Below are 13,532 nucleotides of genomic sequence, written 5' to 3'. Positions count from 1 at the left end.
GCTCTATAGACTTAGGGCTAATCCACACCTGCAGCCCTTTCGCTATGGAAGAGGGATGCTTCCGAATGTTCCCTGTTTCTGTAATTGCCACTCATGGGGCACATGCATGTGATGTTTACTGCAACTACAGGAGTGCCATTGCGGGAAATGTGTGTGCCCCGTTACGCTGCTTCCACATGTGCATCGGTAGAAGTGGGTGTTGCTAGGCTGATGACGTCTACAAGTGCTCCTGCCAGCATTGTGCAGTGCCACGTCACACCTGTCTATGGGGCAGAGGTGGGTTTTTTACCTGTCTTGAGGCATGCACATGAGCGCAGATGCGCAGGAACATATGGGCCCATATGAACTCCATTGAATATGTGCTCCTGTGCAGAGCTATGGTTGTATTAAAAAAAATCGGCAATGAAATACACTGATACCCATCCAGCACATGTGGTGGAAATGGTGGACAGGTCCAGTCCCACACACCTCCAATACCCATGGGCACGCCCCTCACAGCTGATTGGCTGTTCACTGAGCCCACTACTCATGATGAAAAGCAACAACAGCACAAGGGGGGGACACCGCATACGTCCTTCAGGATGGAAGCAAGGCTGGGGGAGAAACCACAACAAAAGCAGTCAGGGATATTCCGGAATAAATGAGAGGTGGAACCGAGATCACCACAGGAACAGGTGAATGGCATGTCAAATGTAAAGATGTCTGGCTGTCATTTTAATAATGTATTAGTTTTATATGTTTTTAATCCATTTTATGTATTTTTGTATTTGATGTTGTTTTGTATTTGTTGTTGTCCCTCGATCCAGAGGGAGAGGTGGGTAATAAATAAATAAATATATTATTATTATTATTATTATTATTATTATTATTATTATTATTATTCAGGAAGGGTGACCATATCGCTCAGATTCGTCATGAATTGGACACCACACTTAATGCAGCACCATTAGTAGAAGCGTTCAGAGCGCCGTCCGGCTCAGTTTTATTGGATGAGTTTCAGTTATTGAGGCCCGAGGATGTGGACAAGGTGCTTGGCCAAGTCCGGTCGACCACCTGTGTGCTTGACCCTTGCCCCTCGTGGCTCATTACATCAAATAAGGAGGGGATCGCCGGCTGGGGCCAGGAGGTTGTAAATGCCTCCTTGAGAGAGGGAGTGGTGCCGGCCTCTTTAAAAGAGGCGGCAATTAGACCACTCCTGAAGAAGCCTAATCTGGACCCGGAGGATGTTAACAGCTACAGGCCGGTGGCTAATATCCCTTTCCTGGGCAAGGTGCTTGAGCGGGTGGTTGCAGGATAACTCCAGGCACTCTTGAATGAAACGGATTATCTAGATCCATTTCAATCGGGTTTCAGGCCTGGCTTTGGAACGGAAACTGCCTTGGTCGCCCTGTGGGATGACCTCTGTCAGGAGAGAGACAGGGGGAGTGCGACCCTGTTGGTTCTCCTAGACCTCTCAGCAGCCTTCGATACCATCGACCATGGTATCCTTCTGGATAGGTTGTCTGAGCTGGGAGTTGGAGGTACTGCGTTGCAGTGGTTCCGCTCCTACTTGGATGGCTGATTCCAGAAGGTGGTGCTGGGGGATTATTGCTCTGTGCCGTGGCTCCTAAGCCATGGGGTTCCGCAGGGCTCTATCTTATCCCCTATGCTGTTTAACATATACATGAAGCCGCTGGGGGAGGTTATCCGGAGATGTGGACTGAGGTGTCATCAATATGCGGATGATACCCAGCTCTACCCTTCCTTTTCATCAAACCCAGGTGAGGCAGTGGCTGTTCTGAAACAGTGCCTGGGCACGGTAATGGACTGGATGAGGGCTAATAAACTGAAAATCAAGACAAGACGGAGGTGTTGTTAGCGAGCGGTTCATTTGTCCAGCGAGGTGATGTTTGCCCTGTCCTGGATGGGGTTGCACTCTCCCTAAAGGATCGGGTCCGTAGTTTGGGGGTGCTCTTCGATCCAGAACTGTCACTTGAGGCACAGGTGAACTCAGTGGCAAAGAGCACCTTTTATCAGCTTAGGCTGATATACCAGCTGCGCCCTTATCTGGACAGTGATAGCCTAGCTACAGTTATCCATGCTCTGATAACCTCTTGTTTGGATTACTGCAATGCGTTATACGTGGGGCTGCCTTTGAAAACGGTCCGGAAGCTTCAACTGGTACAAAACAGGGCAGCCCGTTTACTAACAGGGACTGGCCGGCGAGATCACATCACGCCAGTCCTTTTACAACTTCATTGCCTGCCAGTCCAGGTCCGGGCCCGATTCAAAGTGCTGGTATTGACATTTAAAGCCCTAAACGGTTTGGGGCCAGGTTATTTGAAGGAACGCCTCCTCCCATATGTACCTATCCGGACCTTAAGATCATCTACAGGGGCCCTTCTCCATGAGCCCCTGACAAAGGAAGTGAGGCAGGTGGCTACTAGGAGGAGGGCTTTCTCCGCTGTGGCACCCCGGTTGTGGAATGAGCTCCCCAGAGAGGTCCGCCTGGCACCTACACTGTACTCCTTTCGTCGCCAGCTGAAGACCTTTTTATTCTCTCAATATTTTAACATTTAATTTTAACTTAAATTTAAATTATACTGTTTTAACTCTGTATTTTAACCTTATATCAATTTTGCTGTGTGGTTTTATCCTGGTTGTGCTTTTTATATTGTATTTTGTATTTGTGTTTTTAACTTGTTGGTTGTTTTATGATGGTTTTAATTTTTGTGAACCGCCCAAAGAGCTTCGGCTATTGGGCGGTATAAAAGTGTAATAAATAAATAAATAAATAAATAAGGAGACAAGGGAATTTCAACAGGTGTCCTTTGTAAGCGTGCAGCACCTGGTGAAATTCCCTCTTCATCACCACAGTTAAACCTGCAGGAGTGCTGCTCTCTTTTGTATCTGGTCACGCTAGTATGTATACAAATGACACCTGCTGAAATTCCCTTTTCTATTCAGCCCTGTCCTCTTTTTCATATGGTCACGCTACTTTAGAGCCCTCTGAGTCAAACAAATGGAAACAATCGGCCCACAGATCATTTGCCTTCCATTTTCTGAGTTCCATGACATGTGAACCTTCTCACAACATTCATCCTTACCAAGCTGAAATCCACAGCTCCTCCTTTCAGTGTGATCATTTAAGATTCCTCAAGTTGGCCTTTGTTCAAGCCCTAAGTAGTAGTTCAAGCCCTAAATAGTAGTTACTTTTCTGACTCCCTCAACTAAGAAGAGAGTAGACCCTAACCTCTTCTTCTAACTCGCCAAAATGTCCAATTTCCAATGGCTTATGCAATTTCCTCCCCCTCCCCTGCCCCAGTAGTGAATGTAACAATTTAAAACAACTGTCTCCCTGAGGTAAGTTGGTTGGCCATCATTTTCACCACATCACAGCACTCCTTTCAGCTTCTGCCTTTTTTGTTGTTGTTCAAAAACTTCATTTTGCCATGCCCACAATGTATTAGTAAACCACCCCCACCCACCCCGCACCTTTGGTTTGCGAATTAATCACACAAAATGTTCTTATTGCTCGTTTCACACCACCTTTACCAGCAGAATGCCTTTTGCTGGACCACCAGCTTCTTTACACACAACTGTTTCCCACTATGGCTGCATTCAGCATAGCCCTTTTCTCTGGTATTGTCCGTCCTTCATTTATTTGCTTACTATGAAGAATCCAGACCACAGAATTGTTGCTTCACTGCAGTCCAGTCTCTCCACCCCTTTTGTCCTCCTATCTTTCTTCCTTTTTTCTCCCCAGGTCTGGTTTTGTGGCAATTTCCCCAGCTTTGTACAGAATTGCAGTGCCAGACTTGAATGTGTGTTCATTTGCACTTCACCCAATATGTCCCTTTCCCAATTACACTTGCAACTAGTATAACTTCTCTCACTGAATGGGAATGAAAGTCCAGTAATAAAAATTAATTTAGGAAGTAGATCTCCATATGTTTTGGACTTCAATCCCTAGCATTCCTGGCCAATGACTATGCTGGCAGGGGCTTCTGGGAGTGGAAGGCCAAAACATCTGGTCCCTCCACCTCCAGAGATACTTCTAGCACAGTTTTAGTTAGTGGAATTATAATACAGAAACACAAGAGCACACATCCATCTTTTTAGAAAAGCAGCCATCAAACACAAATGATAATGCATGGTGCACACCATCACTAATAATCACAATGATCAAATAGTTGGAACCAAGTTCTAATTTTTCCCCGTCTAGAAATAAGGAAGAAATTTGAAGAGCAGAGTGTTGAGTGGGGACCAGAAAGGCTGAAGCAAGACATCTTGGGGTAGGAAAAGAGTCATTAGAGGGCAAAGGGACAGTGTCCCTTCCTTAAAAAAATAACAACCCCAAATCTCCATCCCATCCATGAAGATGAATGGGCCTTTAACTAATGCTACTATCATACTCAACAAGGGCGCTGTTGAATTTGGGAAGGCTAGGTGTTAGATTGCAGAGGGCTGTGATTCACGTACATATATACCTACCATGGATTACCATAGTATCCAAGGTTCTTCCCCTAAAAGCAGCCTAAAAATTATTAAAAAATAAATAAACCAATACCACACATTTTTTTATGGATAACATTGTTTATGGGAGAAAATAAGCTGCACTTTATTAATTTAAAACATTTGTGTAGTGAACTGCTTTTTTTCCAGACCCATAAAAAGGTATTTTCAAAACAAGCACTTAAAATATTGTGTTTAAACACACACACACACACACACACACACACACACACACACACACACACAAACACACACACAAATTAACAGCTCTATTATAACAAAACTCTCCCCACGAAATCCCACAGCCTACCAATGAAAACTACATCCCCTTGGCTGTCACATATTCCACTCAACTGCCAAAGAACATAATAGATTATTCCTTGAGATGTTTCTCCCTCTTTCTAATTTACTGCCCAACACAATGTACTGTTCACAGGCTGTGCCCTGCAAAAGACAGACAAAAATTATCTACACGAAACTGATTCCGTTTTACAAGTGTCAGGCCCTCCTACAGATGTCAATAATAATATTAAAAGGGGTTCTTGATACATGGCATGCTGAGTACCAAAATGCTCCCTCAGTGCCTAAGTAATGTCACTATAATGTGTGAAGCTCCATTAATGTTCTGCATTGCCAGCAGGAAATATCACTATATATTCTGACTTGTCTGCAACCGGACTTTTGCTAGAATCATCTCTGGTTTGCCTCTCAGAAAACACTCTGCAAGAATTCCCCACCCCCACCTCCCCAGCATGTCAGGACAGGTACCACCTTCTTTGAACAAGAACTGAGTAAAGAGACAGTGTTGCAAGCTGTGATAATTAACATTTCTTTTTAATAACCATTGTCTTTTCAACTGAAGATTTTCGCACCCTACTGCAAATTAACAGTGATGAGCCAAATAAATTGGCCATCATACATTCTTGTCATGCTTGTAGCACTTTACTGCTGTATTATAGCTCACATCTGGACACCTGTGTTGGCAGGAGCTGTACAAAAGTTAGGAAGGCCTGGATTTTTCTATTGAAAGATGCTGCATTTTGCAACCTGGAAGGCCAATGGAAATTTAAACTATATGATCAGTATTGTGACAACTGGGTAAGGTTCAATTAAAAAAAATTAAAGCTTTATGAGCCTTTCTACACTAGGCTTTTATTATGTGCTCATGACTGCTTACTCACAGTACTATGCACGTCCTTTACATGACATCTTCCTTCTCCAATCTCCAGGGCCTCTCCCATTCTTTGTGGCTATTATTACAGGGTGTTTTTTCCCCCTGAGTGAAGCCAGGAGTCATCTGGACTCCTGGCTTCCTCCTCTGATCTGGATCGCCCTTTGGCCCCAACTTCAGGCTCCAGACTCACTCCTGAATTCTGCCCATAGCCTAATGGTGACAATGGTTTTCAATTGCTTGCATCTACTCCAGACCGTGAGCTTTTCTACACAAGGCTGTTAATCCGCTGAATCTTCTTTCAGTTTTGTTGCAGAATTGAAATCTGAGCTCTACTCGAAGAGCTTTTCTTTTCCTTCTGTTCTGTTACATAACCTCTAGGTGATGCTGTGGTGTAGCAGAACAGTGCAATTACACAAGTGGGGAAAGTGTTTTGGTTTGGTTTCACAAATACCACACTTTCCCTGCTGTAATAAAAACCTCTATGAAAATGCTGTTTAAGAACAGAAGCAAAACTAGAGGGGTGTGACATCGTCTACAGAACCCGTAAACAGCCGTGAGTAGGGACAGATAAGCACACAATAAATGCATCATGCAGAACAGCTCCATGCCTCACTGTATCCTGAGAAGTGCTTCACCCAGGATGTTCTCAGTGATATGAAGGCTGAATTTCATCATTTTTGTCTTTTTTATTCAATGAGATTCAGATATGCAGAACCTGCATTGTACAGAGTCATCATCCGACTGCCTCTTTCAAGGGTGACTGTGGCATTCCTGGCTGTATCCTAGTCAGAATTCCCCTCCTCTAAGGCCTTTCTCACCCCCAGCAGGAATCACCTTCGCTCACACAGTGGGCCTGTTCAGAAGACACCATAAACCCTGTCGGTCAAGGCTTTTGGTTAAGCAGCAAGGCTTAAGGTGTTTTGTGCGATGCATTTTCCTAAACCCTGCTCACTCACTAACTTCAGTTGGACCGTCTGCAGCAGGGTTAACGGCTCTAACCATGGCTTAAAGTGTTGTGTGTGACAGCACAGCTTGCAGTTAGCGCTAACCGCAAAGCACAACAGTTTCGCTAACCACAGAGCCTGAAGTGTGGTCTGAACAAGCCCACAATGAGTTTCGGTGCCACCAGGACCTTTAAGGTTCAGGCCCTCTCCTTACTCAGTCGACTCTCTGGGAGGACACACAGGCTTTACACTTTAACCTTATATTCTCCCTTTATTCCACCCACCCCCCTTATGCATCCCCAAGCAGAAGGCATAATATTTTATAACAAAGAAAGCTTTATTATTTACAATAATAAGTTGTTGAACAATAATTTTTTATTTTATTTATTTTAAAAAGAATTCTAACCCACCTGTCCATCCTGATCGAGGCAGGGAACAACAACAGCATAAAACACATGAATAACTCTTAATGACTTTATAGATTATATTATCTCTCCTACCAAATACTCTATAACACACAAACAGGCCTCTCACAACCACCACAGACTGTATCCTTAACTCACTCACTCTCCCCGCCGCCCCACACCACAACTCTACCAGACCATTTCCTATCTGCCTCACACAGGCATGCCAGGCAGATAGGAAACACACACACACTTAACACCATTCTTCTTACTCTCTCGGCCATTCACCTCACATATGCAAATCCACCATTCTCGCCCTAGGGATACTGACCATATGGAAAAGAGGACAGGGCTCCTGTATCTTTAACAGTTGTATAGAAAAGGGAATTTCAGCAGGTGTCATTTGTATGCATGCAGCACCTGGTGAAATTCCCTCTTCATCACAGCAGTTAAAGCTGCAGAGTGACCAGATGCAAAAGAGGGCTGGGCTCCTGCAGCTTTAATTGTTGTGATGAAGAGGGAATTTCACCAGGTGCTGCATACCTACAAATGACACCTGCTGAAATTCCCTTCTCAATACAGCTGTTAAAGATACAGGAGCCCTGTCCTCCTTTCCATATGGTCACCCTATATAAACATAAACGCATTATGGACAGCCCTGTAACAGTACTGTGACGTATTTCCTAATCATCCCACCTAGACCCAAAGATTCCCTTCCCCTCCCCACTGCCCCTTCAAGGGAGCATTTGCCTTTCAAGAGAACCATAACATGCCAAACATAAAGCAGACATACATATGCATTGTTACTTGAGATTATGACTGAGGCAGAACACAGCAGGGGCTGCCATTTTAATCGTGCGGGGGGGGGGGGTAATTGTAAGGAAAGCAAAACAAATGCTCTGAAATGGTTTATGTAGCACAGCTTGAGGTGTGCTAGGTAGCTAATAAAATGCTTCAGGGGATTGGTTTCCCTAGTAAATCAGACACAAGTGCCCCAGACAAACGGGGGTGAGAATGTCATGGTTGCTGGTGCCGGCCGACTTTCATAATCTATCATCTATTGAGCCACCTCAATTCCTTTGTAAATCCCAGGTCTTGTTGGAAGGTTATAGGCAGTATGTTATACCCTGCCAAGAAAAAAGTGCTGGAAGCCACATCGAAAGCCACGGAAAATGGTTATGCTGGCAAACTGTTTAAAACCTTAAGGCTCACGAGGGCAATTTTCAAAAGCATGAATATTTTGCATGCCTCTGGCTGAGTCACTGATGCTACATCCCCCACCCTCCAAAAAAAAAGTGGTAAACAGTCTGACCAAGGAGTGCTGTAAACTACAATGCTATTCGTATTATAGTTTTGGGCTGCGGTTTTTATTTTATGTTTACATTCAGACTGCATTATGCTTATTATGAAAATTGTGTTAAAGCAAAGTGCTCAGATCCAAAATTATATTTTCTACATGGATACAAGAATTTGTTTGGCAATTACAATTGCCTTTTCATAACAGAGAGTGTTTTTTTCTCTGAGACACATGAAAAAGTTTTTTTCCCCCCAGCAACTCCTTTGTTCTTGTGGCAGTATCCAAATGCCCTATTGTCTTTTTGTATTCTAAACAGGTTAGCCATTAACAATGAAACCCCTATACAGGTGTTTATGTCACTGCACCGCACCCCACTTCTTTTTAATTAGACAGAAGGTATAATTGGCCTTTAAGTGGAGGGACATGACCCACAACTGAATTGTGTCAAAGAAAACAAAAAGAGAAGAAGAGGAAAGATAGCTTTATGCAATGCAGAATTGAAATCAGGTCCCCCCACCCCTCACCCCGAGATTGTAGGTTGCTCTTAAAGGTGCCTCCTGGAGCTGAAAAGTTTAAAGACTGCTGGTCCAATTCCCTTTTTTTAAAATTAGTACACAAATTTATACTTGGTACTAAAAATGTAGCTAGGAAACCCACATTCCTACCTTCTGCTTGTCCTTTTATGTATATTCGATACATCTCACAGGTTATGCAGGGGTGTGTGTGTGTATAAATATGTGTGTGTGTGTAAATGTATGCATCTGTCTGTGTACACATAGTGTTTTCAGCAGAGATTTTAATAACCTTTGTGTTGAAATCTGAAGAAATAAAAATCATGTATTGTTGTTGTTGTTGTTGTTGTTGTTGTTGTTGTTGTTATTATTATATTTATTACCCGCCTCTCCCTCTGGATCGAGGTGGGGAACAACACTAAATAAAATATAATACATAAAATTAGTTAAAAGAGCATATAAACCAAATACAATATTAAAATAACAAACACAGCATCTTAAAATCCTTAGGTTTGGTTTCGCTTTAGATGACATTATAGATTAAGTGAAGGAAGGAGGGTGTGTGTGGGTGTGAAGTCAACTTTACTTTTTCCCAAAGGCAGAAACCTGCTTCTTCCAGGGAGACCATGCAGGTGGTTGCCTGGAGCAGCAACACAGGAAGGGCAGCAAATGTTAAGTGACTCTTTATAGTCTAAATAGATTCTATGGGTCAGATATATTACAGGTTGCCTCGGGCAAGAAAATAAGCCTTGGCTAATGAGAACTGTATAAAGAGAGAAAAGATGGAGAATTCAACATCCTTCTTATAATGCTACTCATTCTCCTTGCCACCTTGGTTTTCTTTTCTTTTCCTGGGAGGAGGGCCAAAACCTAGCTGTGCTATATTGCTGGCATCAGGAGTAGGTGCAATGTTACACCTATACTAGGCCCGCCGCATAAAACCTTCTCAGGCCAAGCGCCACCACCTGAAAACCTGAGGGAGGGTTAAATAAAACCTTCCCCCGAGCTATAACAGGTAAAATATAGGATCTGTTTTTAAAATGTACTGTGGGTATGTTCTGGTGTGGGTGTTTGATAACTGTGAGGCAGGTAAATAATGCCAAGCTGGCACATGGTATTTAGTAGCTAACAAAATAATAAGTTTATTGTCATGTTAAAAGGTTTAAATGAAAATATAATGCTTCTAATCCTGCTTAATCCAAACTCACCACACACCAACCTCCTCCTTCTCTCTCTCTCTCCCCACCAATCCTAAATCCCTAGCAATTAATCTCCTCTCACTCCACAAACAATTCCAATCTCCACTCCCAACCAAACTCAACAACCCTCTGCTCCTCCCCTCGGTCACTCTTTTTATACTCCTCCCCACCCTACCTATTACGTCACAAACCACACCCACTCAGTTCTAACATTCCAGACTCACCAGACATACTAAACCAGACACATACAAGATACTCAATTGTGGGGTAATGCCACAGTAGGCATCATTGGACAGCTGCTGCGGCCCACACCTCTGGATGGGGCGGGGGGCACTTTCAACTCCTGGAACCTCCTGCTCCTCCTCCCTGCTAGTTCACCCCCGTGCAAGCCATGACAAGAGCGTGGAGATAGAGCAGCATCCTTCCTTCACTTGCCTTGCACCCTCCCTGTAGGCAGTTGTATGGACTGGGCCCAGAGAGTGAATGAATGGGCAATGCAGAAAGAAGTGAGGAGGAGGCGTGGCCACTCAGAGGGAGGCATTTTGCCCAAGGGCTTCCAAAAACCTGGAGCCAGCACTGCAGGGCTATCAATGCCCATTTTTCTGATCAGTCTCAGTGTTAGATCAATGTTCTTTTCCTAATCATCCCACCTTGGCCATTGCCACAAATCAGTGGGAGGATGAGTCAACCACTTACTCTTGTTCTCCCTATGCTTTTTCAGACCCCATCCAAAGAAGAGACGTGTACATTCTCACATACAGGAATACAATAGAATACACACATGCCTCTTCCCCATTTTGGACAAGATAGGGAGAGGAAACACTGGCCTCTAACCTGTCTCTTCCTTCCCACCACTTCTTTAAAGCATCCAATGAGGTTCCACAGACATGTTTAGAAAAGTGCATTCTTCTAGTTTTAGCCTTCAAATAAAACCGTGCCAGCACTTGAACAGTTCTTATGCCTATGCTTTTGATTTCCCTTTCCTAAATGAAGAACTTTGCAGTGGCCTGTTAAATTGCATTCTGTTAGGCCATAGCTAGACCTAAGATTTATCCCAGGATTGTCCTGGGGTCAAACCTGTTCATCTAAGTGCCACACAGGGAATCCAGTGCTCAGGCAGGGACAAACCTGGGATGATCCTGAGATAAACCTTAGGTCTAGCTATGGCCTTATTTCCTGCCCAGTATTCTAACCTTTCACTGTGAACGACCTAGGGAGCCTCAGCTATCAGGCAGTATAAAAATGTAATAATAAATAATAAAATAAATAAAGCTATCATTTCGAATTTTGTTTCCATCTCCTAAGGTATCAGCTATCTCATTGCAAATTTGATAAACTCCCCCATCCACTCCTTCTTCAAAGTCATTAATAAAAATGTTGAAGAATATAGAGCCCAGGACAGAACCCTTCACCGCCCCACTCAATACCCCTCTCCAGTTTGTTGAGGAATCATCGTTCCTTGAGTTCCATTCTCTAGCCAGCTGTGAATCCACCTAGCAGCACCCTTACCACATAAGACCCAGAGGTATAGCTGCTTCTGAGGAATCATCACCCTCCCTAAACACAGCATCTCTGGATAAATAGAAGCACCACTTTAACAGAGAGGCCATCAATAACTTGTAAGATGTCTGCCTCTTTAGTGGAAGACTTCTCTTGCTAAAGTAATGGAGGGGGATGATTATAGTCACAATTGAAAAATATGAGCCTACGTCTACCTGCGGAATTAAATATAGGAGATAACTAGCAAAGGAGACAACATTCTTACTGCATCAATTTGTATTCATGTATCTGGTTTAGGGCAGTTTCCACTTTCTTACCTTAGCGTGACCGGACTCATGTCAAAATTCCCCTGCTGACATGTACTTAGTGCAGCTGAATAATGCAGAGCATATTAAAGTTCCTCTTCAGCGAGAACATGGAACATTTTCATCTGCACCAATTTGCATTACCTTTACCAGTAATAGGGCAATTCTCCTTTAACCCAGAATACACAAACTTTAGATTATCTAATGCATCATCCAGACATTTTAATACGGATCTTGATTTTCCATGCTGCACAATATTGGCTAAAGTTTCCATCACGCTCCTCTTGCTACGAGTTAATGCCAATCATTAAACACAGTAGCTTCCACCCCACCCTACAAACACACATCTCCTTTTGACATCCTATAATGGCTAAATATATATATATATATATATATATATATATATATATATATATATTCATAAACATTAAGCTCCCTGAAACTCGATTTCTCCTCCCGCCATGAGATACTTCACTTATTACTGACATCCATTTTGCTTTGTTCTAAATTACCTGCTCCCAAGCTAATGCATGACCAGTTCTTTGAAAAAAAGAAAAGAAAGAAAAGAGAAGTCAAAGGGTTGTCAGGCACAGAAGGCAAAGTACAGGAGTGAAGCTCAGAAATGGCTGAGACAAAAACCTGATCTTATATGCACTGTGCAGTAAGCCCCACTGAACTCATTGGTACTTAGTGCTAGTGGTAGATGCAGATTTGGTTCCAAGCAAACTGTTCTGACAGACAGGCAGCTTTCCCAGAACATCAAACTCATCTTGTGATGACTCTAGACTTGCCAAGTGTGTCTCCGCCCAACCATCTGGCAGAGTGAAACAGTAGTCTCAGGCAATGAGTACCAAGAGGCAGGGAGTAATAGTGCCAAGGTGGTGGAGAATAGAACTGTGCCCCTGAGCTAGATTACTGCCCACAGGGGCAGTGTAAGATGTTGTCCTGTCAGATTCAAGTGCTAGTCCAGTTGGGTTCTGTGTGTGGGATGGGGAAGGCACCATCTTGCCTTTCCTCAGGCAGCACAATGTCTTGGGCTGGCCTTACACCCAATCTTATCAACAAGTAAGTTCTTGGGGAAACTGCTCCATGCTTATGGTCTGGTCAAAAGCTAATGTCTGGTAAAATGTTGCTCCGATGTTTTGGGTCTAAAAGATACAGCAACTCCTTCCTAAGCTTTCACTTCTCCCACCATAGGCAGTCAGTCTATAAGCCTAGGGTGACCATATGAAAAGGAGGACAGGGCTCCTGTATCTTTAACAGTTGCATAGAAAAGGGAAGTTCAGCAGGTGTCATTTGTATATATTGGGAACCTGGTGAAATTTTCTCTTCATCACCGCAGTTAAAGCTGCAGGAGCTATACTAGAGTGACTAGATACAAAAGAGGGCAGGGCACCTGCAGCTTTAACTGTTGTGATGAAGAGGGAATTTCACCAGGTTCTCCATATATACAAATAACACCTGCTGAAATTTCCTTTTCAATATAACTGTTAAAGATACAGGAGCCCTGTCCTCCTTTTCATATTGTCACCCTATATAAGCCATCCTTCCAGGCCAAAGTGCCTTTATACTGTTAGAGAGGTGTGAGAAGAATGCTACCTCAGTCTCTCCAGCTCCATCGTTCAACCACCAAGAGAATGTGTAGTGCCTGATAGATCTGGAGTTTTAAATCATACATCATAGAAGGGCTGTCTTAAGACCAT

The sequence above is a fragment of the Elgaria multicarinata genome, chromosome 2 (assembly GCF_023053635.1).
Source record: "Elgaria multicarinata webbii isolate HBS135686 ecotype San Diego chromosome 2, rElgMul1.1.pri, whole genome shotgun sequence".
Classification (NCBI taxonomy): domain Eukaryota; kingdom Metazoa; phylum Chordata; class Lepidosauria; order Squamata; family Anguidae; genus Elgaria; species Elgaria multicarinata.
Note: the sequence above shows the minus strand (reverse complement) of the source record.